Raw genomic sequence first — 26,492 nt, forward strand, 5'->3', positions numbered from 1 at the left:
ATAAAAATCTCTTTAATCTCTGTAAATTCACTTCAGGTTTTAATCAGTTTGCCAAAGCTCACTTTTACATACCTGTGATCAGTAGGTACATGTTATTTTGTTTTCTGCTTTGATAAATTACAGTATTTTGAAAGCAGAGACCACATACAGACATCATTTACATGCTTGTCATTGTCAGTGTTTCCAAGGGTTCCATCATATTGCCCTAGGAGTTTGTTTAACCATTTTCCTATTGTTGGGCATTTAAGTTGTTTCTAACAGTGTAATATAAACAGAGAGTCTGTTGTGGGTAGGAGTCAGAGTGGGAACAGCTTTCCAGCAAAACAGACAAGGGTGGGTCACAATACCAGGTCCCGCCAGAGAGAAGGAGCAAAAATGTTAGTAGTGGGGCCAATTGTCTGGCTGTAAACAGGGCCTGGGAGACAGTACCTTTCTGCTGTAAGGGGATGTGAGCTCCGGTGCCTGGAACTCGTGATGGCTGACTCATGGGGAGGCTGTGTGGCGTGGAGGGAAGCTGGGCATCAGGGCCGACAGAGATGCGACCTCAAGTCTTGACTCTGCTACCAACTTGGCTGCTGGCATCCTGGACCTTTCTGGGCCTCTGTTTCCTCATGCAAAACAGAATGATAGCTCTTCAGCGGGGGCTTGTGATGATCCAATCCAACAAAATAATAAATATAAAAGAGTTTGAATAAGTTACAAGTATTGTGCGAATGTGAGTTACTGAGATGTGGATCCAGGCTAAAAATCTGGAGGGGAAGGGAATTTTTGTCGAGAATGTGGAATTCTCTTTGTGCCCTGCTTCCCAGAAAGATGAGCGTTAGCAGAAACCTGCTTGCTGCAGGAAAAGATTGTTATTGCTGGTACTGAGTACTTGTTTACGCTGGGGTTGTACTTCCTTCACAAGGGGGACTGGAACTGCCCCAGCCCTGAGCAAGTGCCACTTTCCTGACCCAGCCTAGCCTCAGGGTCTGGCTACTGTGTGTCCAGCAGCCCCTCAAAACTTTCTCAAATGCTTTTTTCTGGGTTGGACCAGAGATCCTGATGGATCTTTCTTCAGTTTCCAAAGCTGCAGCCTATAAAAGTTAAGGCTGAGAAGGCTTCTAGTAATTGTAAACAATGTTCAAGGAAGCTGTTTGGATGATTCTTTGTGCTACTTTGTGTACTTTTCTGCGTCTGTGTGTGTGTGTGTGTGTGTGTGTGTGTGTGTGTGTGGTGAGGAGTTTATCAAAAAAGCAAGACTCCAGAAATTGTGAAACTAGCCTTGGACTTCACCCCCGGCCCAGGTCTCTGCTGGTCAGTTATTTACTGAGCACGGGCTTTGTGTCAGGAGCAGTGCTAGGTGCCAGGGAACCTGCAGTCAACAAGGTGGACACAGTTCCTGTCCTCATGGAGCTTAGCGTCCCTAGCAAGACTTCATCGCAAAATCTGAGCCCCTAAATACCTTCTCAGAGAGGGGCCATCCTCCTTACTCTCTCCATGTGCCCCATGCTGCAAAGTCCTTCTTAGAAGTAAATGGCATACTCTCCCTGCCCCTGAGACTGTGCCAGACCCAGAGTGGGGAGGAGGACGCAGTCCGTCTCCAGAGTTCAGATCAACTTACCCACTCTTGGAGTTGCCCTGAGTCTTTTAGAAGTTTCTGGAATACTATCTCCCTGGTGCATATCTTGTCTGAAGACAATGGAGAGTGGGCTGGGAGGTGGAGGTGCCAGTTTGCCAGGATCAGGCACTGCATTGCTCTCCACTTCCTGCCTGCCTTCTGCCCCTAGGATGGGAAACAGTCCTGGAACTGGGAGAGACATGAGGTTGGCCAGGCCAATTAGATACCCTGTTGGAGGCTAGCAGAGCATTTTCCTTGGCTGGAAGGCACTGGGGCTGGATGGAGTAGGACAGACAGAAACTGCAACTGCCCAAATCTCAAGTGGCTGGGGTCTTGCCCCCTTTGCCTCAAAGGCCCTGCCCTGAGGCTGGTTTGTTGGAGCTGGAAGAGAGAGAACGGTCAGCTGTCGGTTGTGTGGAGGCTGCTGCTGGGTGGGAGCCTGCCTTCCTCACCCTCTCTGGTGTACAGGGCGGGCCCCATTGCATCACTCTTGGAGCCTCTGCTCCTGGCTTTGCAGCCAGCTGGGCCCCTGGAGGAGTGACTCTCCCTGTTTTTCAACAAACCATTAACCATTTCACCCTCCTGGTCCTCCCTGTAGTCCACCTGGATTCCCAAGGCTGCCCCTCACACCTGTCTGTCTGGATCTTGAAAACCTCCCTTCTGCTCCATGGTGCAAAGGGGTTCTGCCTGGGCAGCTTTAGAGGGTTGAAGGCTCCACTTACCCAGTGCAAGCCTGGCCTCTTCTCCAGGAAAAGAGTTAACCTCCCTCATCCCCACCCTCAGCATTTGTCCCATTCTGCAGCAGTGAGCAAAGACTCCTCAGCCTCTAGGATGAGCTCATGCCACTTCCACACTCCAAACAGAGCCGGGACAAGGGGTCAACACAATGTTTAGACCAAGAGCAAGAGTGGGACCAAGCCAGAGACCAGGGGCTTGGACGTTGGCCTCTCCCCACAGCCCCTCCAACCATTTCCTGCAGACCTGCTCAGGCCTTTGTCCTTTTTACAGGGACCCAAAGAAGGAGTGGGTATGGTGAGAGTTCTAAAGGTCCCAAGGATCTGAGGGAGGAGAGCACCTAGTACACAGTGTTTCCTTGCTCCTGAGGGGCGGTGAGGAGGCGTGGGTGTGGGGAGAGGAGGGAGCAGAGAGGCCCTTCCAGTCAGTGAAGCCCAGGCTGCGTTGCGCCCAGGACTTTGATCTCCCAGCGCCAGCATTCCCCTTATCACCCCGCCCATTCCGGGGCCTGAAATAGCCTGAAACTTCATCCAAACGTAGGTCCAGGTCCAGATTTTAGTTCCACAGACATTTGGCTGCACCATAACATGTAGCATCCTGGGCTGGGTCCTGTGGGGGACGCAGAATGAATGAGGCCCAGCCCTTGCCCTTGGGGAGCTTGCAAAATGTACCCTGATAACTGTAGTCAAAGCCATAAGATGCCTGTAGAAGAAAAAGAAAGACGGCTTCCTGTGGAAGTAGTGGGGCAGCCTCGCAGATGAGAGTCATTTTTGTTGAACCTTAAAGGATGAGTAGGATTTCAACAGGCAGAAATCAGGGACACTCATTCTAGGGGAAGAGCAAGAGCGAAACTACGGAGATGTGAAACTTAGAGTATTTGGAACATGGCCTGCAACCTGGTCTGACTGGAGCACATGGGAGAATATTGAGCTGCTTATGGTTTCCTTAGATATGTCACTCAATTTACCAGTGAGTTTGTCTAGACTTCCTATAGGCCAAGGGCTCTCAAGGGGCAAAGACCTGCTGGTTCGTAGAAATTTACAGACCAGGGGCCCGCCCGGTGGCACAGCGGTTAAGTTCACACGTTCCGTTTCTTGGCAGCCTGGGGTTCACCAGTTTGGATCCCGGGTGCGGACATGACACCACTTGGCAAAAGTCATGCTGTGGTAGGCGTCCCACATATAAAGTAGAGGAAGATGGGCATGGATGTTAGCTCAGGGCTAGTCTTCCTCAGCAAAAAGAGGAGGATTGGCAGTAGTTAGCTCAAGGCTAATCTTCCTCAAAAAAAGAAAAAAAGTTTACAGACCAGAAAACGGAGGTACGGAGAAGTGAAGAAACTTGCTCAAAGTTATAAAGCACATTAGTGATAGAGCAAGGACTACAACCAGGTTTCCCACCTTTATCTCTCTTGGCTCAGTGCTGGTCCCTTAATCCAAGGAGCTTAATCCACAGAGGTGACTGACCCAGCAGACCTTGTCCCCCACTTAGGGGGCCAAGAAGGCATTTGAAATGAACAGCCAGTGTTCAAGGATGACACAAAGATTTAGCCACATGAATGTCCCTCATGGTGTCACATGTAAGTGAGGAATGAATAGCTCCAAGACACTTGATGGGAAACAAAATGCCAATGTTCTTTATTTGTCCAAGTTTATTTAAATCTGGTCCCAAGTCCCATCCACAGTTAGTGAGAAATTTAATGTCATTATTAGGGCTTCTTCCCTCGGAACGTTGGATTTTACAAAAACAAAAGGCACAAAAAATCTCCCAAACAAGCAAAGGACTCGATCTTGTAGAACTGGGGCAGCTGGTCCTTATTCAGTAGAGATGGCCACAGTTACAGTTGCTCCTTGTGCTCCTTGCTGAATGCTGGTGCTTCCTGTCTGTGGGCACTGCTTCTCCAGGCAGGCTGGTGAGCTGCCCACTCACAGTGGCTTTGCCCAATAACTGGCCACTTAGTGGTCTTTCTTCCAGCCTCCTCCTTACAGCCATCTCTGTACCAGGTTTTGCCATCCTGGGAGGTGGGAGGGTGTGTGTGTTCCATTTGGATCTCAACTTCTGCCACTTGTGGACGCTCATGATCTCCCACCCTCTTCTCAGATACTGGAAGTCACTGTCCGACAGGTAAGGCTACTCCCACTCCCCAACTGCAGAACCAGCTCCAATGCTCCTCGACCTCCAGCTACTGGAGCCCCTGGTGGCCCTCCTGGGAGGATGTGGGAAAAATACTTCACATTCTTTCCTGAAGAGTCTACAGCCAAGAAAACCAGTTATGGCTGATTTCTCAATCAGGTTATTCTGTAACATAAAATGTTCAATTAATTGCCCTGTTCCACTTCCAATAGCAAAAGAAGATTTCAGCAGTAGGCGACCCAAAATATGGCAATACCGTGCAACCAGGCAGAAGAATGTTTAATGACATGGAAAGATGTTCATGATAAAATTGCTAACTTAAAAAAGCAGCTTTTAAGACAACATTACAGTGTTATATGTGGAAGAACTCAGTTTTCCCACCTGTGTATAGGGAAAACCCCAGTTCTTCCCTACAGTGTTTCTCTCCTGTATGTCTCCTTTACTTGTCCATAGAACACTTCAGTTCTGGTCACCAAATGTGTAGAGGTTTCTTCCCACACCAAGCAATTCTCTGTGACACCAGCTACATGTCCCACAATGCAACCCAATTCCTTCACTATCTACCTGGAGACAGTGTCCGAACCCACAGGTTAAGGGTTCAGTCCCACACAACTGCCCCCGCCTTCCGCTTCAGCTGCCAGTCGCAAGCCCAGGCTATCACCTGTGCTTCTGACCAACTGGCCACAGATCAGAGATTCCAATGACCCCCTCATTGGCTTCAATTAATTTGCTAAAGCAGCTCACAGAGCTCAGGGAAACATTTACTTACATCTACCAGTTTATCAAAGGATATGGGAAAGAATACAGATGAACATCCAGATGGAAGAGATGCACAGGTTGAGGTGTGTGGGAAGGGACGCAGAGCTTCCCTGCCCCCTCCCTACACTCTATTCTCCCACCCCCTCCATGTGCTCACTGACATGAAAGCTCTCCGAATCCCGTTCTTTTGGGGTTTTGTGGAGGCTCATCATATAGGCATGATCCATCATTAACTCCATTTTCAGCCCTCCTCCCTTCTCAAGAGAATGGGGTGTGGGGCTGAAAATTCCAAGCTTCTAATCATGGCTTGGTCTTCATGGTGACCAGCCCTCATCCAGGAGCCCACCAAGAGTCGCCTCATTGAAACAAAAGACACTCCTATCCCCCAGGATATTACAAGGGTTTCAGGAGCCGGGTGTCAGGAAGCAGGAGCAGAGATCAACATATATTTTTTATTATCGCACAAGTGTGAAACAATTTTTTGATAAACATAAAATTATATATTTATACAAATAGAAAAGAATTGAAAAGGTAAACACCAAAATGCTCCTTTCCTCTCCGTGGTGAGATTACAGGTCATTTTCATTTTCTCATTTGTACTTGTTCTCATTTTCTAAAAATTCTACGAGTGTATATTACCTTTTTTTGGTGAATAATTTGAAGAAAAGTTTAATTTTAATAAAATTAATGCATACGTGTTAAAAAAATCTAAACAAACAGATGTATGTGCAACAAAACAGAAAATCCTCTTTCCCCATGCACTCCCACACTCCAGGCTTAGAGTGAGGCGCCATACCCCCACATCAGATTTTTTGTATTTTCATATGTGGATTTTTTTTTATTGCACAAATAAGACTATCCATATTGTTCTGCAACCCCTCTTGTGACAGTTACCAGGGAAAATCGAGATAACAATACCTCCTTTATCGAGGGTTTTGTCACAATAAATGAGATCATATATGTAAAGAGCTTAGAGCAGTGTCTGACATATAAAAAGCACTACATGAATTTTAACTATTTTAATGTATTTATTATTTAATTTCCCACCCCATTTCATAGACATCCCTTCACATTAAGACTATATCAATTTAACACTTAAGAATAAATTAAAAATTATCTTCTTGAAAATGAAACGAAACAAATGAATAGCTGACTTCTCATCTATTCCTCCCATCGCTTAGAGAGGGGCTGCCTGGTGGAACGTTCTCCCCTTGTCTACTTTCACATTGATGACCCAGCCTGGCCTTTACTTGAATGACCGTGGGCCCCAGATAGGCAATCTGTTCAGCCAAATGCCATGCTTGTCTAGAGGCCTGGGGTTATCTGAACTATTTGCATCATTCTGGAGGAGAAGGAGGCAGAAATGCCCGATGTCCCCTAGAAATCTACATAGTTGTGAACTGCACAGAGGCCTTGGCTCACCTGGCTGGTAGATTTTGTCCCATTTTAGGTGTGGATTCAAAACAGAAGAAGAAAACAAAGAGATCCGGTTGATAGTGCAGCTGTAGGAAAATGCATGTTGCATCAATTACTGAAAATGTGGCAGCAAGGAAGACTAGTTTTAATAATTGGCAATAAGATAGTGAGATTACCGAAGTTAGTTATTGCTGCAGCCAACATGACTACCATCTGTATTTTGGATTCAGAAGCAAAACATAAAAGAAATTATATTCAACTCACAACTCAGCAAATGTCACTGGCTCAGAATCTAGGAGGTGATTTCTATGGGATGTTTGCAGAATGCTTGTCGTTTATCAGGTTCTATCCTTTTAAAAATAAAGTATTGGTCCATTAATAGGATATCATTATACTCAAACCAGAAAAAGACATCACAAGAAAAGAAAATTAAAAACAAATATCTCTCATGAACATAGACTCAAAAATCCTCAACAGAATATTAGAAAATCAAATCCAACAATATAATAAAAAAGAATAATACACAATGTCCAAGTGGGGTTTATCCAAGGAACACAGGGCTTATTCATTATTTGAAAATTAATCAATGTAATTCCTATATTTACCGTTTAAAGAAAAAACAACATGGTTATAGTTATAACAATTGATGCATGAAAAGCATTTGACAAAATTCACCATCCATTTATGATTTTTTTAAAATAAGAGGCACATCGATCATAAAGGAAGAAATAAAACTATCCTTATGCACAGAGAACCCCAAAGAGTTCACATACACACAGGAAAAATCATCTAAGACTAGTAAGTGAGTTTTGCAAGGCTGCAGAATCAAAGGTCAATACAGAAAAATTAATCATATGTCTATACACTGGCAATAAAATTGGAAACCAAAATTCAAAACACCAATACTATTTACAATAGCTTAAAAAAATCAAATATTTAGATATAAATCTCCTAAAATACACACAGGTTCTGTATGCTCAAAACTACAAAACACTGATGAAAGAAATCAAAGAGGACCTGAATTAATGGAGAGACATACCATGTTCAGGGACTGGAAGACTCAGTAGACGATAGATTTGATTCTCTCTGACTTGATAAATAAATTTAACTAATTCCAATCAAAACCTCAGCAGATTTTTGGTGGATATAGACAAGCTTATTCTAAAATTTATACAGAAAAGCAAAGGAACTAGAATAGCTAAAAGGAATTTGAGAAAGAAGAACAAAGTTGGAAGAATCACACTACCTGATTTTAAATCACTGCCTGATTTACCACAAAGCTGCGGTAATCAAAAGAGTGTGGTATGGGAAACAGGAGAGATATATAGATCTGTGAAGCAGAATGGAGAAGCTAGAAATGGATACACACAAATATGGCCAATTGATGTTTTACAAAGGGGCAAAGACAATTCACCAAAGGATAGCTTTTTCAACAAATTATGTTGGAACAGTGAGGCATCCATATGCAGAAAAACAAACTCACGCTTATACAAAAATTAATTCTGAATAGATGTTTAATCTGTGTAATTTAAATGTAAAACATAAAACTACAAAAGTTTTGGAAGAAAACATGAGAGAAAATCTTCATGACCTGGAATTCGGCAAAGACTTCTAAGACATGACAAGAAAAGAATGACCCATTAAAGAAAAATATGGAGACATAGGACTTCATCACAAGCAAAAACTTTGGCTGTGAAGAAACAATTAAGAAGAATGAAAACATAAGCTACAGACTGGGAGGAAGTATTCACAAATCATGTGCCTAACAAAGGATTTGTATCAAGAGTATATAAAGAACTCAAAACTTGACAGTAAGAAAGCAAATAATCCAATCAAAAAATGAGCAAGAGACTTAAACATTTTGCTAAAGAGGATAAACAAAGCAAATAAACACATGAAAGGAGGTTCAACATCATTAGCCATTAGGAAAATTCATATTAAAACCTCAATGAGATAACATGACACATGTTAGAATTGTGAAAATAAAAACACTCACCAAGTGCTGACGAGGGTGCTTTCACATGTTAGAACATTGTTCCAATACATTGCTGGGAGGAATGCAAAATGGTACAGCCACCCTGGAAGACAACTGGACAAATTTCTTATAAAATGAGACATAAATGACCATACAACCCAGCAATTGCACCCATAGCTAGTTACCCTAGAGAAATGAAAATTTATGTCCACATAAAAACCTGTACAGGAATATTTATAACAGCTTTATTTATAATTGCCAAAAATTGAAACAATACAAATGTCCTTCAATGAGTAAATGGATAAAAAAAACCTGTGGTAAATACATACAATGGATTAAAAAGGAACAAACTATTGATGCATGGAACAACTTGGATGAACCTCAAAGGCATTATGCTGAGTGCAAGAACTTGTTCCCACTCTCTTTTGGCTAGTGTTAACATGGCATATCTTTTCCCATCCTTTTACTTTTTTTTTTTCCCTGCTTTTTCTCCCCAGATCCTCCCAGTACATAGTTGTATATTTCAGTTGTGGATCCTTCTAGTTGTGGCATGTGGGACGCTACCTCAGCATGGCCTGATGAGTGGTGCCATGTCCGCGTCCATAATCTGAACTGGCGAAACCCTGGGCCACTGAAGCAGAGTGCATGAACTTAACCACTCTGCCGGGGGCCAGCCCCTCCACCCTTTTACTTTTACTCATGTATATATTTATATATAATCTATATTATATTTAAAGTGGATTTCTTGTAGACAATGTATAATTGGGTATTATGATTTTTTCTTTTTGAGGAAAATTAGCCCTGAGCTAACATCTGCTGCCAATCCTCCTCTTTTTGCTGAGGAAGACTGGCCCTGAGCTAACATGCATGCCCATCTTCCTCTACTTTATATGTGGGACGCCTACCACAGCATGGCTTGACAAGTGGTGCTAGGTCTACACCCAGGATCTGAACTGGTGGACCCCGGGCCGTTTGGAACATGTGAACTTAACCGCTGTGCCACCAGGCTGGCCCCTAATTGGGTAATATTTTTTGATCCACTCTGACAATCTCTGTCTTTTAGTTGATATAGTAGGTCATTGACATTTAAAGTGCTTATTGATATAGTTGGATTAATATGTACCATATTTTTACTATTTTTTATTTGTTATCCTTGTTTTTTGTTCCTATTTTTGCCTTCCACTATTTTCTGGATTTTGTAGTTTCAGCTGAGTATTTTGTTATGATTCAATTTTCTCTCCTTTCTTAGCACATCAATTACACTTCCTTTTTTGCTTTTTTTAGTGATTGTCCTAGAGTTTGCAATATACATTTACAACTAATCCAAGTCCCTTTTCAAATAACACTATACCGCTACAGGAATAGTGTAAGCATCTTATAATAACAAAATATTCCTAATTCTTCCCTCCAAGCAAACTGTTATCTTTTTCTTTTTTTGGTGAGGAAGATTGGCCCTGAGCTAACATCTGTTGCCAACCTTCCTCTTTTTGCTCGGGGAAAATTGTCACTGAGCTAATGTCTGTGTCACTCTTCCTCTATTTTGTATGTGGGATGCTGCCACAGCGTGGGTTGATAAGCAGTGTGTAGGTCTGTGCCCGGGATCTGAACCCACAAACCCCAGGCCGCCAAAGTGGAACACACAAACTCAACCACTGCACCACCAGGCCAGCCCTGAACTGTTATCTTTTAGATCAAGTAAGAATAAGAAAAACTAAAGTGTTTTTTAAAATTTTATTTATTTACTTTTTATTGCAGTAACACTGGTTTATCACATTATATGAATTTCACATGTACATCATTGTATTTCAATTTCTGTGTAGATTTCACCACCCAAAGACTTGTTACAATCCAACACCACACATATGTGCCTAATCACCCCTTTTGCGCTCCTCCCTCCCTCCTTCCCCTTGAGTAACCACCAATCCAATCTCTCTCTCTGTGGTTGTTTGTTGTTGTTGTTATCTTCTACTTATGAGTTAGATCATAATATTTGACTTTCTCCCTCTGACTTATTTCACTTAGCATAATACCCTAAAGGTCCATCCATGTTGTCACAAATGGTTGGATCTCATCATTTCTTATGGCTGAGTAGTATTCCATTGTGTATATATACCACATCTTCTTTATCCATTCGTCCCTTGATGGGCACCTAGGTTGCTTCCAAGTCTTGGCTATTGTGAATAATGCTGCAATGAACATAGGGGTGCATATATCTTTATGCATTTGTGTTTTCATGTTCTTTGGATAAATATCCAGCACTGGAATAGCTGGATTGGATGGTAGTTCTGTTCTATTCTTAATTTTTTTAGGAATCTCCATACTGTTTTCCATAGTGGCTGCACTAGTTTGCACTCCTACCAGCAGTGTATGAGAGTTCCCTCCACTCCACATCCTCTCCAACGATTGTTGTTTCCTGTCTTGTTAATTATAGCCATTCTGACGGGAATGAGATGATATGATATCTCATAGTTTTGATTTGCATTTCCCTGATAGTTAATGATGTTGAACATCATTTCATGTGCCCGTTTGCCATCTATATATCTTCTTTGGAGAACTATCTGTTCAGATCTTTTGCCCATTTTTTAATTGGGTTGTTAGCTTTTTTGTTGTTGAAATGTATGTGTATGAGTTCTTCGTATATTTTGGATATTAGCCCCTATTGAGATATATAGTTTGCAAATATCTTCTCCCAATTGTTATGTTGTCTTTTAGTTTTGTTGATGGTTTCCTTTACTGTGCAGAAGATTTTTAGTTTGATGTAGTCCCATTTGTTTATTTTTTCTATTGTTTCCCTTTCCTGGTCAGATATGGTACTTGAAAATATGCTGCTAAGAGCAATGTCAGAGAGCGGACTGCCTATGTTTTCTTCTAGAAGTTTCACGGTTTCAGGTCTTAGCTTCAAGTCTTTAATCTATTTTGAATTTAATTTTTGTGTATGGTGTAAGAGAATGGTCTACTTTCTTTCTTTTACATGTGGCTGTCCAGTTTTGCCAACACCATTTATTGAAGAGACAGAAAAATGAAAGTTTTAATTTTACCTCCACTTATTCCTTTTTTGATGCTCTTCCTTCCTTTATGTAGATCTGAGTTTCTGATCTCTCATTTTGCTGCTCTTCAAAGAACTTCTTTCAACATTTCTTGCAAGTCAGATCTACTAGCAACAAATTCCCTCAATTTGTGTTTGTCTGAGAAGGTCTTTATTTCTCCTTCACTTTTGAAGGATAATTTCACAAGGTACAGAATTCTAGATTGGTGGCTTTTTTCTCTCAACAATTGATTATTTCACTCTACTGTCTTCTTGCTTGTATGGTTTCTGAGAAGTCAAATTAATTCTTATCTTTCTTCTACTCTAGGCAGAGTGTTTTGTTCCTCTGGCTTCTTTCAAGATTTTTTTTTTATCTTTGATTTTATGTTGTTTAAATATGATATGCTTAGGTGTAGAGTTTTGAGTATTTGTCCTACTCAGTATTTTTTGAGCTTTCTGGATCTGTGGTTTGGCATCTGACATTAATTTGGGGAAAGTTCTCAGCCATGATTACTTCAAATATTTCTTCCATTCTCTTCTCTTTTTCTTCTTCTGGTATTCCCATTATACAAAAGTTACCCTTTCTGCAGTTGTCCCACAGTTCTTGGATATTCTTTTCCACTTTTTTCAGTCTTTTTTCTCTTTGATTTTCAGTTTTGGAAGTTACTTTCATATCCTCAAGCTCAAAGATTCTTTCCTCAGCCGTATTCACTCTACTAATGAGCCCATCAAAGGCATTCTTTATTTCTAATATTGTGTTTTTTATCTCTAGCATTTCTTTTTGAATCTTTCTTGGACCTTCTATCTCTCTGCTTACATTACCTATCTGTTCTTTTGTGCTGTCTACTTTTTCCATTAGAACTCTTAGCATATTAATCATAGTTATTTTAAACTCCTGGTCTGATAACCCCAACATCCCTGCCTTATCTGAATCTGGTTCTGATGTTTTCTTTGTCTCTTGCAACTGTGATTTTTGCTTTTTAGTATGCCTTGTAATTTTTTTGTTGAAAGCCAAACATGATGTACTGGGTGAAAGGAACTATGATAAATAGGCCTTTAGTGATGTGGTGGTAAGATGTGGGGAGAGGGTAAGCATTCTGTATTCCTATGAGTAAGTCCAAGTCTGTTGGTGAGTCTGTACCCTTGGACTGTGAACTTCACATGTGCTTCTTAGTTTTCTCTCCTCTTAGATGGAACAGGATGGCTAGAGTTGGATATTTCCCTTCCCTCAATTTCATTAAGCTCTGATAAAACCACAATATGTTAGGCTCTGGAAAAATGGTTTCTCTTGAGGTCAGGCCCTGTTGAGCAGAACAGAACGCTCTGGCCTATTTCAAAATAGTCACTTTCCCCCTTCCCCTGCCAGAAGCATCAGGGGATTTTTCTCTGATATTCTCTATGAGAACCTGAGAGAGCCCTTAGAGCTAAAACTTGCAAAAATATGAGGATCCTCCATGACAAGTCTCCCTGAAATTTTTAACTTTTGGATTTGTCCACACTGAGCCTCCAGTAATTCGTTAATTACAGTTTAGGTTTTACTACCCCAATACTGGTTCCCATGAAGGTTTCTGTTCTGGTAAGTTGTGATTCTCTGTATCTGCCTGTCTGTCTCTCCAATTTAGGGTGTGGTGGTTTGCCCTGTGACCTCACTTCTTGGATAGATCTAAGAAGAGTTGTTAATTTTTCAGTTTGTTCAGCTTTTTACTTGTTAGTTAGTGATGACTTCCAAACTCTGTACATGCTGAACCAGAAACCAGAAGTCAACTTTATGTTAATTTTAAAAATAAAAGACTCTGAAAATGTTTACAAGGTGAATTTTATGTTATATATATTTTGTCACAATAAAAAAATTTTAAATAATTTTTTAAAAAAGAAAAGAATGAGAAGTTATAAATGAGGAAGAGAGTATAAGGAATAAGGTGATTTTCCCAAATGCTTGCAAGATATCTCTACTTGTTAATACTATCAGCACATCAAACTCAACATATTTTGAATCCCTTTGCTTACTTTACCTCTTATGTTCTTGATTTTCATTATTGTGCCATCTTTCTGTTGGCCAACCATGCTCCAGAACTTGGGCCATCTTTGACCATTCTCTCTCTCTACTAGTCTATCAATCAATTGTTATGTCATGTCTGCTGGGTATCCAAATTTAGTTGTACATCCATTTTCTCTTTTCCTTCTCTCCTGCCTCTCCTCCAGGTCATCATCACTCGTCAGCACTTTTTTTTTGGTAAAGATTGGCACCTGAGCTAACACCTGGCACCAGTTGCCAATCTTTTGTTTTTTCTGCTTTATCTCCCCAAATCCCCCCAGTACATTGTTGTATATCTTAGTTGCAGGTCCTTCTAGTTGTAGCACGTGGGACACTGCCTCAACGTGGCCTGATGAGCAGTGCCATGTCCGTGCCCAGGATCTGAACCAGCGAAACCCCAGGCCATCAAAGCGGAGCACGAGAACTTAACCACTTGGCCACGGGGTCGGCCCCCTTGTCAGGACTTTTGCAATTGCTTCCTAACATCTCCCTTCCTTGAGAGTCAGTTTTGGAGTCAGACCAACCTGAGTTTAGATCCTGGCTCAGCTACTTATTACTTTTTGACCTTGTGTATACATATTTAACCTCTTCGCTCCTCAAGCAATATCTGTAAAAGTGAGATAATAATAATAATATTGAACTCATAGGATGATTGCAAGGATTGGAAAACACCATGTGCTAGGCACTGAGTCTTGAATGCATTATGTATTGCTTTTATTGAATGAAACAATGTGCATAAAGGGCTTGGCATGGTGTTGGGTGCATAGTAAGTACTCAATCATTGCTGGCTGCATGATATGATTATTCTTTATCACAGTCCATTTTAGACACTACTGTCAAATTATTTTTCCTAATGAGCTATTTTGATTGTGTCCATCTCTTGCTCAAAATCTTTCTTTGGCTCCTCCTTGCCTGTTGAAATATGCCCAAATTCCTTTGCCAAGCATTCAAGCTCTTCTTGATTGATTTTCTCCTCTCTTCCAGATTTTATCTCCTGAATTTCACTACTCACTGGACTCCATACATGCCCATTTTTCGTTCTTCTTTAGCTTCTTTCAAACTGTTCTCTCTCCCTGGAATGCACTGCCTCCTCCCATTTTGCTCAGTAAATATTTGCTGAGTAAATAAATGGTGTCCTTTGGAGAAGGTCCCCCAGAGAAGCCAGTTCTTACCCCTGCCGCCTGCTCCTCTTGTGGTGGAGACACACAGGGCAGGTTGTATTTATTTTCAGCAGGACTCTCTGTGGGAGAGACATATATACAAACAAAGAAGTTTAAAGAAGTCACCTTTGCTCCACAACCCCCTCAACCTCTCCCAAATACTGATGCCACATAGAACTGATGCCAAGAGGTGATATTGCTCAACTCCTCTCGTTCAGTGAACCTCTCAGTTCAGGGCATATTTATTGAGTACCTACCAAGTGCTCTACAACTTACTGGGGACTGTGGGGGTCAGAGCACATTGAAGACCATCGGACTAGTGGAGAGAAGGCTTGTGCCACAATGGCAAACAAAGAGTGGGAATTCAGAATCAAGTTCTAAGTTCCGTGATGCGGGAGAGAAGTCTTTGACCATGATGAGCCTGTGTAATAGAGAAGGGTCAAAGAAGCTGTAGCCGGATGAAGCTTTGCGACAGCTGCGCCTGGGGTGAGTCTCCATGTCCTGCATGCTTTGAGAATGTATGGTATGCGAAGGCAAACATCTGATGTGTCCTGAGGAAATGCAAACCAATAAAAACTGTCTGTTCACGTGATAAGCCAAGCCCAGGGCGGTCCCCTAAAAGGCGGCTTTCCTAAAACCACTGGTAGCTTGTTGCTGCTAATGCATGGGTAAAGGTGGAGATTTTTTTTCCTAAGGACTAACTCCCTACACCCAAAGCAGTCCATTTGGTCCAGCACAAAGTCAGTTGTTTAAAATGCTAAGACAGTAGGAGCGATAAGCACAGGTTGATGGAAAATGGGTATATGTAGCCTTGTAACTTTCCTCAAGACGTTAGCCCGGCTTAACTCACTATCTATGTTCTTGACAGGTCTCTAATCTAGATTTTATTCACAGAAGATTCTCAGCTCTTGGGTCATTCAGAAAAGGGATAAAATAGGAATAGAAACAACTTTCAGACCTTTTCTAACAGTCTGCCTACAGACCATACATTCATTCATTCACTCCGCAAATGTTTATTGAGTATTTACTAGGTGCTAGGGATATAAAATTGATTAAGACAGTCCTCGTCTTTAAAGAGTTCACACTCTCATGGGGAAGACAGACACACAAACGGCTAAGTGGGGAAGTCTGTGATTAAATAAAAGGGCACAGTGGGACCCCAAAGTCCAGGTGGGGTTGAAGGGAGCAATGATGATGAGAGAAAAACTTTCAAAGGAGGTGATTTGAGTTGATTCATTATCCTGCTCTTATTTCATTCATTCCAGAAACACATTTTAAGAAACATAGTACTGTTTCAGGCTTTAGGTTAAGCCCTAGGATTAAACATAGGTAGTTCTCCATCCAGTCTGCGCCTCTAAGGAGCTTACAGTCTAGCCAGGAGGGACAGATCAGAAATAACTCAATGTCATTAAAATTGTATTGGGGTGCACAAGGAAATGGTTAGCTGTAGGCCAAGGGTTGTTTCAGAGATTCAGTTTCTTCTAAATGTACTTTTTTCTTTTTCCTATTTATCTTTGTCTTACTGGTCTTTTGGCACTTTAAACACCTTTGAGGATATCTCACAGGCCATGCCAAGTAAAAGTAGCACATCTAAAACTACGTTTGTATTTTATGACACTCTCCAGGGGAAGAAGCTATAATTCAAACTACAATATGTCAACATGGTATGATGTCTCCATAACTAGGAACATCTTGGTGAAATGAAGGAGATGAAACTTTGACCTCAGTATTATAAGTGCAGTATCGATTATGTTTTAACTGCCTGCTATTTGCTCACTGTTGCTCTTTCTAGAGAGGACACAGTGCAGGACAAAGTCCAGCTCCGCGACTGCATGACTCTCCTCCCACAAATCATTTCTTAGACCTAGTGAATCTCAGACCCAGTTGGTGAAAGCAAGTTCAATAAAAAGTCTTCAAAAAAAGAAAATTTAATATATGATAAAGATGTCCTTTTATATTAGGGACAATTGTGTGGCCATTTGGAAAAAAATAAAATTGGATCCATACTACACGCCTTTACACCAAAATAAAATCAAGACGAATTAGAGATGTTGAAACTTTGAAAAATGAAATCCTAGAAGCGCCAGAAGGAAAAATGGGAGGTTTTTTTTTCTTTTTCATAATCTCAGAGCAGGAAAGGGCTGAAGCCATAATTGAAAGCATTGGTAAATTCAGTCACATAAAAATCAAACATGTATGCACGGCAAAAGAAAATCACCATAAATAGTCAAAGTCAAATTAAAAACTGAAGAACTGATTAAATAAATTATAAATTATCTATATTCATACATAAAATTATAAATTATATATTATATAATATGCATATGTACATATACATGTATACATATTCCCTCCAATTCCCAGTTGCCACTCCTGGACCACAGTTGCTTGCTAAGTGGAGTGCCCCGAGCGGCCTCAGTGGCCACCGCCCTTGTTGCCTTGTCCCCAACAATTCTGCCCAGCTTGACCTCCACCAGGGAAAGGCTGGGCTGGGGCCACAGTTGCATCGGTGCCCAGATCTGGATGACGTGACTTTCCCCTCTTCTGGACTCAGATGAAACACTATACCACAGGACACGGGATTTGGCCTCCCTGCCAGCTGGGTGATGCACCCAGAAGTGCAGGGCCATTAATGTCCTGTGGGGCAAATGTTGACCACGAGAGACTGCAGATAGGAGGCAAGTGACAGATGAAATTCTCTCCTCCCCGTTCCCACCATCCCCCACCCTGACATTCATGTAACTGAGTGATTGTCTGTGTTTCCTCATGAAGCTGTGGCCAGCTCCATAATGTCCCACCTTGTATTTGTTTTCCCTCCTCTTTGGTCTCACTTCCGTTTCCCCTGCTCTCTTGCTGTCCTGAGATTGCACTCCCCCAGTAAAGCATGAGCTTGGCCGCTTGACCTCAGCCTCTGTTTCCTAGGGAATCAGAGCCAAGTCCATGTATAAAGAACTATTAGAAGACAATACGGAAAAGATCAACAAGCCTATAGAAAAGTAGGCAGATATGAGTAAACACTTCTCAAAAAAAGTAGCTGTAAAAGCAACTGTAACTAACTCTTGAAAAATGTGAAAAGATGCTCAATTTCACCCATAATAAAAGAAACACAAAATAAGATTATGATATATATTTTTTTGCCTATCAAGTTGAACAGTCTGATGACATGCTGTGCCAGCAAGACTGGAAAAAATAGGCACTCTCATTGCTGGTAGAAATATGTATTGATATGGAGGATAATTTAGCAATATCCTTAAAAATAAAAAAATTCGTGTACTCTTTAGCCCAGCAGTTTAAACTCACTGTTGTTTTCTTTGTAAAAAGATTGGAAATAATCTAACATCCATCAATTAGAAAATTATTCAGTAAATTGTGGTATAGCCACAAAGGGATAATTATGCAGCTATTAAAAAAGCAAAGGGGAGATTTTTTATCTACTGATGTGTAAAGACCTTCAATTTATGTTAAGTAAAAATATCTCTAGAAAGATACACAGGAAATTGACAACAGTGGTTGCTTTGAGGTGGGGAAGTCTTAGTTTGTACCTTTTGTACCTTTTAAATTTTGTGCCACATGGATCTATTTTTTCCTTATCAACTTTATTGGGAAATAATTTACGTACAGTTAAACCACATCCACTGAAATGCAAAATGCAACGAGTTTTGAAAATTGTATACACTTGTGAAACCACCACCACAATCAAGATACAGAACATTTACATCATCCCCAAAAGATTCCTTATGCCCCTTTGCTGCCCATCTCTCTCTCTGCCCTGGCCCCCAACGACCACTGAACTGCCTTCTGTCATTAGCAGGCTAGTTTGCATTTTCTTTTCTTTTTTTTCCTTTTTCTCCCCAAAGCCCCCCAGTACATAGTTGTATATTCTTCATTGTGGGTCCTTCTGGTTGTGGCATGTGGGACGCCGCTTCAGCGTGGTTTGATGAGCAGTGTCATATCCGCGCCCAGGATTTGAACCAACGAAACACTGGGCTGCCTGCAGCGGAGCGCGCGAACTAAACCACTCGACCACAGGGCCAGCCCCTAGTTTGCATTTTCTATAAAAGGAATCATGCAGTATGTCCTCTTTTGTATCTGGCTTCTGCATACTGATTTTGAGATTCATTCCCGCTGTAATGTGTATCAGTAGCTCGTTCCTGAATCGCGTTCTATTGTATGGCTGTACCACATTTTGTTTATCTAGCCAACTGTTGGTGATCTGTTGATGTTAACAGATTTGGGCTATGTGAATAATGCTGCTGTGAACCTTTATGTACAAGTCTTCGAGTGGAAATTTCTTCTCATTTAAGTAAAAATGAAATTTCTTTTCATTTCTTTTAAGTAAATACCTAGGAGTGGAAAGGATAGATTGTATGGCATGTGTATGTTAACTTCTTAAAAAATGCCAGTTTTCCAAAGTGATTGGACCATTTTTCATTCCCACCAGCAATGTATGAGAATTCTAGTTGCTCTAAATTCTTGTCAATACTTCATGTTGTTGGTCTTTTAAATTTTATAATGAGTGTATAGCGGTGTATTACCTATTTTAAAAGATACATTTAAGATTCAAAATAAATAGACAATTGCTTAGAGCCTCTTCCCCACAAGTCTGTTAATAACATGATAAGAAAGTGGAGTGTTGAAATTTTGAGAAGGGAGGTGTATTAGTTCTCTATTGCTATATGACAAATTACCATAAACTTAGCAGCTTAAAACAACCAGCACTTATTATCTCACAGTTTCTGTGGGCCAGGAGTCCAGGCGTGGCTTTGCTGGTTCTTTTGCTCAGGGTCTCACAAGGCTACAGCCAAGGTTTCAGCTGAGGCTGCATTCTTTCCTGGAGCCCAGAGTCCTCTCCAGCTCACGTGGCTGTTGACAGAATTCAGTTCCTGTGATTGTAGGACTGAGGTCCCTGTTTTCTTGCTGGCTGTCATCTGGCGCCTGCTCTCAGCATCTAGAGGTCACCCACATTTCTTGGCACGTGGCCCTTTCACAGGCTCTCACAACATGGCAGCTTACCTCTTTAAGGCCAGCAGGAGAATGTCTCTCTCCAGTCCTCTAAGACAGTCTTACATAACTTAACATAATCACAGGAGAGTCTAGTCCATCAGCTTTGCCATTTTCTGTTGGTTAGATGCAGGCCACACATTCTGCCCACACTCAGGAGAGAGGGTTACACAAGGACATGACTCATTGAGAGACATCGTACATGTGTTCGACACAGGAGGCATACTCTGTCAGACTTGGGCAGTGGTTCTCAAATTTGAGTGCACGTAAGAATCACGTGGGGGACCTGTTAAAATTAAGATTAAGATTAAAATTCCTGGGAACTATCCCCAGAGTTTCTGACTCAGTAAATCTGAATGGGGCCTAGGGATTTGTTTTGCTAATGAGTAGCTAATTTCTCAGATGCTTCTGAGACAAGTGGTCTCCAGGTCCCATCTATAGAAACACTATCATGGAGGTTACTCGTGGCTTTGGAGAGGGGCACACTGAGCATCTTTCCTCTTTGCCAATCAGTGAGATTGAGTAAGTCCATCATCCCTTCTTAAAGACCAAAGGAGAACCTGGATGCTATTTACCAGCAGAGCCCTACAGAGGCAAAGATCACAGGCAGGGACAAAGAAGTCTATGAAGCAGAAAAACCCTTAGGACAAAGTAATCCCCTAGGACATTGCTGAAAAGCAAGGCTAATGAATCTAAGTAAAACCAACTGGTAATGTAATATTTAATAAAGTTTACGTTAGGGTTCTACTACTTACTAGATGTGAAACACTGATGAATCACTAACCTCCCTGAGCCTCAAAGTCTGCAAAACGAGGATGATAATACCTCCTTCTCGGATTTGTTACCACATATCAGTGAGACACTGTCAGCAAAAAAATATGCCTGCATTCAAATATCTGCCAAATCCTACCCCCAAAAAAACGAGAAGCTGAAAAAGGATTCCAGACTGTCAAAATACTACCACAAAAGTTGGTGCTTCTGTTTCTCTATAGAGACAAGTTAAAGAAAACAGGAAAGTAAAAAATGATGCAATTAAGATAAACACAAGGGGCAATGAAAGATCATACAAGTATGTCCTATTTATATTACATGTCAAGGAGATAAACTTCCCCAAAAGGAGAAAATAAGTTTAAAGACTGGTTATAAGATACATATAATTATTCACTACTTACAAGAAAAATAATTAAAACCAAAAGACTTTTTTTTAAAGTTGAAAACAATGGGAGTATTCTAAGTTCTCTTAGGAGTGTGTAAAAAAAATTACGTCAAATAAAGTAGATTTTACAGTCACAAATATTAAGAGTGATAACATACACTGAGCAATGAGTGCCCAACAATTCTCAAGTTTCAAGTCCTAAATAATGTAATAATAAAAACATGCACAAAGTTGGTAAAGATTAAAGAGAAAAATAAGAATATAATAGCATTTGGAGTCTTTGGCACTTCATTAACTAGTTAATTTTTATTTTACCAAGAGGCAAAATTAAATCACAAATGAAAAAGAAAAGCAATCTTTAGGCATATAGTCATATTTTTAATAGTTGTTGAAAAGACAGTCAATGAAGTTTAGTGTTTATTCCTTATTAAAGCTTTGAAATAAGATGTGGAGATTTTTATTCTTCGATGAGAAGAGCCACTGTCACACTTACTGGAGGTGCGTGTGCTCCTCACCTTGACAGCAGGAGCAAAAGGCTCACCCAGCGCTATTCTTTTCAATATGATATTGGCAATGCTGGTAATGACTATTTGGGAAGGACATAAAAATATAGGGATTAAAAAAATACTGCTTCTTGTAGGCGACATGATTATAAACCCAAAATTTCCAAGAAAAGAAATCTCTAAATTACCGGAAATAATAAGTGAAGTCAGCAAAGAGGCAGCCAAAAGAAACCCACATAGAACAATTGCATTTCTATCATCAGTGTAATACAGCTGCGTATTAATAAAAACATTAAGTAAAAATGAAAGATTCCATTTACAACCAAAACCAAAAATAAATTTACTTGAGGATTTCCTTTGAGCCACAAAATTTATTCCAAGAAAATTATTAAACCATAACAGGAAAAGTAAAGAAGGATGTGGACAAATGGAGAGATATACCAGACCATTATTGAAAAAACAAAATCTAGTAAATGTGACAATGTTTTCAAAGTTAATAGATTTAATGCAATGTTAGTTTAAAGCCTTACAAAATAATTATAGAAGCTGAATAATTGATCATCAATCTTAGAGGAAAATGGGAAAAAATAGGAAAAGTTAAGAGTCTCTTGTAGGATTTAAAATGCATTATAGAAAGAACACTTATCAAAACTGTAGGTCTCAAACAGAAAAAAAAATCAGTGGAACCTCTCTACTTGGTATAGCATCTTAAGCTTAAAACAGGGCCAATTCCAAATTCTAAACTGTTCCTCCTATAGTCTGCTCCATCTCAGTAAATGGCAAAACTACCCTTCAATGATCTGGCCAAAATACGTGGAGTCATGCTGGACCTACTTTTTTTCACACCACATTTAAGAGGCGAAAAATAGATCCAGAATCGACCACTTCTCACCGCCTCACCTCCACCGCCCTGACCCAAGCCACCATGGTCTCTTGCCTGTACCATCATCAGCCCCCTAATGGCTGTGGTTTCCACTGCTCTCCTACTGTCTTTCTCAGCACCACAGCCAGAGCACACAAGGCATCTTCCACCTCAAGGAACTTGACATTCCTTTACAATTGCTATTCTCTCTACTGGAACCTTCTTTCCCCCAGACATTTGCCCACTTATTCCCTTCCTTCCTTCGGGTCTTTGCTCAAATGTCATCTTCTCAGTGAGGTCCTCAAGCTCCTCAGTGAAAATGTCGAATTTTCACCCCCATGCCGGGCTCCCTATCTTTCTTTCCTACCTCCCTTTTTATTTATTTATCCATCATCTATTTTTTAAATTTGTCTCCCTCCCCCAACTCCTCTGCCAGAATGTTAGCTCCACGGGGGCCAGGATGTTTCCTTGATTCATAGCTGTATCCTTAGTACCTAGAACGGTGCCTGGCACACAGTAGGTGCTCAATAGATATTTATTGAGTGAATGAAACAAAGCAGAAATTCCTGTAGCACTGATGTCTTATTTTATAAACTTAACTTACAACAAAGGAGAAACAATACAACAATGCAGAAAGATTTCATTGCTTACTAGTTGTTTGGGCAACAGGACAATAGAAAGGAAGTTGATTTAGAGTAATACATCACATCATATTGAACAATAAATTTCAGATGGATTAGAGTAAAACATACACAAGTATTTTTAAGAATGGGAGAAAAAAACATGGCTATCTCGTGTTTGAAGAGTTGATAAATGTCTGACTAATGAAGAAATGAAAAATATTAAGGACAAGATACAGAAATATGAATATATAAAGATTATCCTAAAATTTATGGTAGATACATATAAAACAAGGCTATAGAAATTAAAGATGTGAAAATATAATTATTAGAAGCTTATTCCAAAATAGGAAAGATCCGATATAAATACATAGTTTGTGCCTGGATTCCACTCTAAGTTGCCAAAGGAGATGACTAGTTTATTCCCAAATAAAAAGGAAGAATAAACATCACATAGAAAGATATACAGTCTTGAAAGCAATAAAGAAAAGAGTATCTAAACAACTTTAAGATATCATCCTAGAACTAGTAAACTAGCAAAAGCAAATAAAAATGATAAACTCCATGTTAACAGAACTGTGTGGAAATAGGTACTTATATGCTGTTGTTGACAATATGTTTGTGTAATTCCTTAAACAAACAATCAAACGATATGCATCAAAAGCTATAAAAACGTTCACATCTTCTGGACTATTTATTCAATTTTAGGAAACTTATCTACAAGGAAGTAAATAAATGAAAAATTAGGCAAACAAAAAAGTAATCTGTTTTATAATGTGTAGAAAAGCGGAAAATTGGAAACGACCCAAGTGCCAAATAAGAGCAGAATTTCTAAGCAAACTTACTTATGATAACATATCGGACCATTAAAATTGACAGTGTGGGAACTTTTTAAACATGGGGGAATGGAAATGTCAACACAGCAGACTACCATCCGAGACGCTGAACTGGAAGTGTGATCTTTCTGTAATCGAGCCAAAGTCACCTTAGGGATCAGAGTTCTAATCTTTGGGGCAATGTGCCATCCAGGACTGATTGCGCCAGATGAAGAATAACCTTACACAGGATTATGCCAACTCTTCAGACTGAGAAGTCTAAGAAATTCCCTGGTGAGGCTTGAGGCTGGAAGTTAGGATTTCACGTGGCCTGTTGGGTGCTGTGAACTTGGCTTCAGGGGCACCCCTGTCCTGCAGTAAGTGGAAGCGGGGAGGACCACCGGGCAGGCAGGACTGAAGGGTTCGGAGGCTGAGCCCACCCTCATCAGAGACTGGGCGCCCACTGAGGAGGAAGCAATAAGCCATCCTAGAGGCCTCATGCTGTTGGAAACCAGAGGACTTCATGAGGAGCCCTGGGCCGGGGTGCTGCCCTTAGAGGCCACAGGAATGGCTGGCATCAGTATGGGAAAATGCCAGAGTGAGGGCTCAACATTATGGAATCCTTGTGGATCCAGAGTCCTCTGCATATGAGGCCGGATGCCTGAAGGTCCTAGAGAGAACACATAAGGAGGAGAGCAGAGGCCGTTTATCTGTCCAACTCACAATCCAGGTAATCAGGAAGACGAGATGTCTGCCTGTGTGCTAGACTGCCTGGGTTTGAATTCTGACTCTACCACTTACTAGCTGAGTGACCTTGGGCGAGTCAGTTAAGTTCGCTGTGGCTCAGTTTCCACCTGAGAAAAATGTGAGACAACAATCGTACTTACCTCATAGGGAGGTAAGAGTACAGAAATGCAACTACTTTTTGTATGTTGATTTTGTACCCTGCTACTTTACTGTATTTGTTCATTACTTCTAATAATTTTTTTGTGGATTCTTTAAAGTTTTCTCTACATACAGTCATGTCATCCACAAATAGTGACAATCTTACTTCTTCTTTTCCAATTTGGATGCCTTTTATTTATTTATTTATTTGCCAAATTGCTCTGGCTAGGACTTTCAATACTGTGCTGATTAATAGCGGTGAGAGTGGGCATCCCTGTCTTGTTCCCTTTCTTAGGGGGATTTTTCACCATTAAGTATTATGTTAGTTTTGGGTTGGTCATATATGACCTTTGTTATGTTGAGGTACTTTCCTTCTATACCCATTTTATTGAGCATTTTTATCATGAATGCATGTTGGGTTTGTCAAATGCTTTCTCTGTACCTATTGAGATGATCATATGATTTTTATTCTTCATTTTATTAATGTGGTGGATCACATTGATCGATTTGCACATGTTGAACCATCCCTGCGTCACTGGAATAAATTTCACTTAATTGTGGTATATGATCCTTTTAATGTATTGTTGTATTTGATTTGCTAATATTTTGTTGAGGATTTTTGCATCTATGTTCATCAGCACTATGGGCCTACAATTTTCCTTTTTTGTGTTGTCCTTGTCTGGTTTGGTATCAGGATAACATTGGTCTCATAAAATGAGTTAGGAAGCGTCCCAGCTACTTCAATTTTTTGGATTAGATTCAACCAAGCAGGTGAAGCTCCTCCACTGGAACGCTTGTCGTTATTATGCTCTCAGGGCGGCTTGCCCACACAGCAAAGTGCCTGCGAGCACTGCTTGGATAATCAGAAAGGGCTGGATCAAGTCAGAGCATGCGGAATTTATAGCTGAGAGTTACTGAACCAAGTGAGATTTGACCCAGACTCACGTTTTTGTTGGTGATGGTAACTGGGGAGGAGGAAGAAGGAAGGCCTTCAGGGCATTCACACTGGAGATGCTGGACGGCCTTGGCAAGGTTGGACGTCCCTGAGCCTTTGAGCCAAGAGGGCTGCCAGGCAGGTTTCTCAGCTCGCCAGAGACCTCAGAATTAGCCTCGCGGCCCTGTCTGGAGGCAGTTCCCCTTGAATTGATTCTAGTGACAGAGGGCTGGTCTCAAATGTGGTTCAAATGGGACTACTGGGGACTAGACCATGGATGTCTCTCAGACCCCTGCTGTGTGGCAGACAGATCCAGAAACACACCCAAGAATTTAGGAAGTGGAGAGTGCTCATTTTTTTTCCCCCTAGTGATAGCCTGCCCATTGGCTGAGAGCGGGTAGTGTCAAAATTAAATCCTGATGCTTATGCATTTTCCCTTGGAACAGTTACAAATTTGGCTGCCTGGGGCAGTGGATGGGCAGGCAAGTGGAGACACTGAGTGCAGTGTTTTGAAGAAGAGGGAAGAACGTCTCCAGGGCGTTTTTAGGAAGCTTTCCTGTGTAACGTCCTCCTCCTCTAGGTCTCCAAGAGAATTTTGCTAAAGACTGACTCATCTCTTAAGACTATTTTGAAGTTAGATTTAGATTTCCTTGGAATGTTGCACTGTGATTGTCCTTAAGGCAGAAGCAATCCATAGATACAGGATTAGTTATTTATATAAGTATTTCATATTTACATAATTATTTTCATTATATTTATTATAGTTACTCATATAATTATTTATTAAGCACCTACTGTATGTGAGGCATCATATTAGAGGCTGGAAATATAGAGGTAAATAAGGTAGAGTCCTTGCTTTCAAATTACAGCCTACTAGACAG

General features: G+C 40.8%; 2 long non-coding RNA genes across 3 annotated transcripts in view; one reads left to right on the top strand and one right to left on the bottom strand.

The window, feature by feature from the left end:
- Positions 1–3,941: 3,941 nt before the first annotated feature.
- Positions 3,942–15,246, bottom strand: LOC139081593 (uncharacterized). Its single transcript, XR_011536723.1, has 4 exons — positions 15,112–15,246; positions 14,848–14,915; positions 6,647–6,726; positions 3,942–4,630 (listed from the first exon to the last, which is right to left on the bottom strand). It is a non-coding gene; the product is annotated as an uncharacterized lncRNA (long non-coding RNA).
- LOC139081592 (uncharacterized) overlaps positions 15,105–26,492 on the top strand; it is a 116,537-nt gene continuing 105,149 nt past the window's right edge. For both annotated transcript variants that reach the window (XR_011536721.1, XR_011536722.1), the window contains exon 1: positions 15,105–15,321. This is a non-coding gene — a long non-coding RNA (uncharacterized lncRNA). The remainder of the gene's footprint in view (positions 15,322–26,492) is intronic.

Source organism: Equus przewalskii, unplaced genomic scaffold (assembly GCF_037783145.1).
Source record: "Equus przewalskii isolate Varuska unplaced genomic scaffold, EquPr2 ChrUn-13, whole genome shotgun sequence".
Lineage (NCBI taxonomy): Eukaryota > Metazoa > Chordata > Mammalia > Perissodactyla > Equidae > Equus > Equus przewalskii.